The sequence below is a fragment of the Octodon degus genome, unplaced genomic scaffold (assembly GCF_000260255.1).
Source record: "Octodon degus isolate 3935 unplaced genomic scaffold, OctDeg1.0 scaffold00055, whole genome shotgun sequence".
Lineage (NCBI taxonomy): Eukaryota > Metazoa > Chordata > Mammalia > Rodentia > Octodontidae > Octodon > Octodon degus.
This window is the reverse complement of record NW_004524631.1, coordinates 8,749,362-8,752,488: the sequence shown is the minus strand read 5'-3', so window position 1 is coordinate 8,752,488 and position 3,127 is coordinate 8,749,362.

Genomic DNA, 3,127 nt, shown 5'->3' with positions numbered 1-3,127 from the left:
AATTTATTTTTCAATACTTTGAGAAGTCATCTACTTTCAATTATTTCTTTCCAAAATAGAACAATTATAACTAATTGCTTGTCATTACACTATCCAACTGTGTTAATGGATGGCCATCTTTTTGAAGGTTAATTGCAGTCATGAAACAAAATTTCTAATTAGTTTTAGTGCTTTGGAGCAGATGCACCAATATTTGAATCATGCAGGTGCATATTTGTTCATCTGCTTTTTCTCTGTCATCACTGGAAGTATGTGATTTTTGTTTAAAATGTCTAAAAGATAACATCAAACCTTTTTGGTGCTTTACATAAAAAATCATAGTGAAATCTGTTGCAGATGCTTCCCCCTAAATCTCAGTGTCCTTGAGAGGCATATATTTTGTAACATTTCCCATTTTATAGTTTATATTCTAATTATTATGACAATGTCTAACTAAAACATAAATTATTTCAAGTACATGCTCATTTTAATTCCTCTGCATATACTTCAAGAATTGAGAGTTTTTCTCAATGAGTGGTTCAATGTTCCTCTTTAAGATTAGATATCTAGTACTAGAAAATTGTTTAAAATATTGTATTTTACAAGTCTAAAGAGATAAAAGTTATGGGGATTACCTTGTTACCTTTCTCATGCTGATGCTCAAAAAACCTGTTGCTCAGAGTAAAAGATAGAAAAAATGATTTCAACTCAGTTTGAAGAAGCTTCAGTTCACAGTCAGCTGGCTCCAAGGCAGGGCTGTATAGCAGAGGAGCCTCACAGTGGTGAAACAGCTCACCGTATTATGGCAAGGCAGGCAGAAGGCAAAAAGCAACAAGCAGCAGCAGCCCCAAGCATACAGCCTCCCTTTCCCTTTTTTCCCAGTTAGGCTTCAAGCCTTACTGGTGTCATCAGTTAGAACTATGCTAACTCTAATAAGTGGAAAAATTTAGTGCCGCACACCACTAATTCCAGTATCACTTAATCTGAATTCATAGCCCCTAACCCAGTCACCTTTGAAACTCCCTATCTGAGTGCATGAAGCATTGGGATTGCATTTAGATATAAGCTATACATTCCACCTCTGGCCCTCAAAAGAATAATGAATATCCTATTTCAGAAAGTGTCTAGAGCCAAAAAGAAAATGCTCTGCACCTAGGAGATTTTGCAAAGTGACCTTAATGTAATGCTAGTGGGCTGAGTGGAACCAGTTCCAAATCAACAGCCCCAAAGTCATCTTAGAGTTGTTTAAATACATTTGCAAGCAGGAAGTACAAAGCTGATAGCAGGTAACTACATGAGTTAAGTTATATGTTGTCAGGCAGATTTGCTCTAAGCAGGTTTACTTTATAGGAATTGTTTGTAAGACAAGAACATCTCAGGAGGGAGGGAGGAAGGGGATATGTGGTTAGAGTTGAATGTGTCCTTGACCGGGCCAGTCTGTTCTGTGCATAAAGTCCTTTGAAGCAAGTTGGAAGAATTCTAGATATATTTGTAAGTAGACAAATACAGATAGAACAGCTTGTGTGGTCAAGTTGTTCCAGCTAATTACCTGGAAGAAGCAGCTGGACAAAGACAGTGAAGGCTAACTGATTTTAGCAGTTTAATGATGTGACAAGCAGCATGAGCATGTCCTGTTTTAATACAGTCACAGGCTACCAATTGATGATTATTTTCTACTAAAGGATTGTCTGTAAATTTGCCATTACTTTCCCCACTGTTTTTATTAAGGGGAAGAGTCTTCTTCAGTTTCCTCAGTATCAAGGAGTTGATAAGGGTAGGTAATTTTTAAAAAGATTTGGTGTGTATAGCCTCAAAGCATTCTGTCAAGATACCTGTCAGGATGCAAATAATACAAGGGCCTAAAAGCAGAACTGTCAGGAGGCTCAAGCAAAGCTCCAGTCCATGAGAGGAGAAAGTCTAGAGTTCCCCACCAGGATGAGTCACCTATTGCATATTTAATATTTTGTTGAGATGCTCTCATAACTGATGAGAGTATTACTATTATTATTAATTATTATTATTATTATTACAACTACTACTATTACCACTACTACTGCTACCACTACTGCTACTATTGACTTGCTGACATAGTAATAGTTTTTTCCCCTGGAACAGGCACATTCCTCAGTGCTGGAGTGTTAGGAGGTCTAAAGTGCTGTAATGTTGAAGGACAGTGTGGCCAGAGAATCTATGTGGTTTTGCAGAGTATCACTGAGCTTTGTATGTGGTCAAAATTTCTTGCTGTCTGGATTCTTAGCTGTACTGTTGTTGGACTGTACTCACAGTTATGGCACTAAGAGTCAGACTCCCTGCTATTGCTATCCCAGCTAGTATGGGCAATATCACAGTGCCACGTTTCAGCCATGACTGATGGCCATGTGCCAGACCTCATTGATCTGGAAAGGCAGAGGTTGGGTTTCAGAAAAAAGAGTGCACAAAGACTCATTTGGGGGTACTTCAAATTCTTGATGTGCTCTGTCAAAGTGAACAAAGAAAGTTCCAAGGGGAGTCACTAAGGACCCTGAGGTGACAGTCAATACATCTATGCAGTCATCAGAAACATTTTGGCCCTTAACAAAACCTAGAAAACAGGAAGTGTTTCCCCATATTACCATTGGATTGGGATAATATGTTGAATTGGGCTTAGAATTATGTCAGGGTACATCTAGACCTTGATAGGAAACAAAAGAGAGAGAAACATAGTGCCAGGAGTCATTGCCCAAGTCTATGTTTACAGCTCAGAAGACCAAAATGACCAGAGGGAAGTCTTAGCTTTCAGTGCAATGGCATCATTGTGCTTCCTGGGACAAGCCTTCCCCCTACTCAGACGAAGACCTCCAAGCCAGATGAGTATGAGGTTGCAGGAGCAGGAAGTAAGTATTTTGCTAGTGGATCACTAGGGGATAATGGTGAATGGTATATTTCTACTTCCATGTGTTGATTCTTGGAAGGTAAATCCTGGTTATAGGAGACAAGTATTATAGAGTAGGTTCTGTTTTAAAGTGTAGACAACCTTTTGAAGAACATTACTCCCAACTCTTCAAGCTAATGTCACCTAGCTAGCACTATTAACTATGTATTCAAAAACAATAGTTTCAGTCCTAGCCCAGGTCCGGTGAGTGTGCGGAGAGTTTCCTGCTACCCTGCG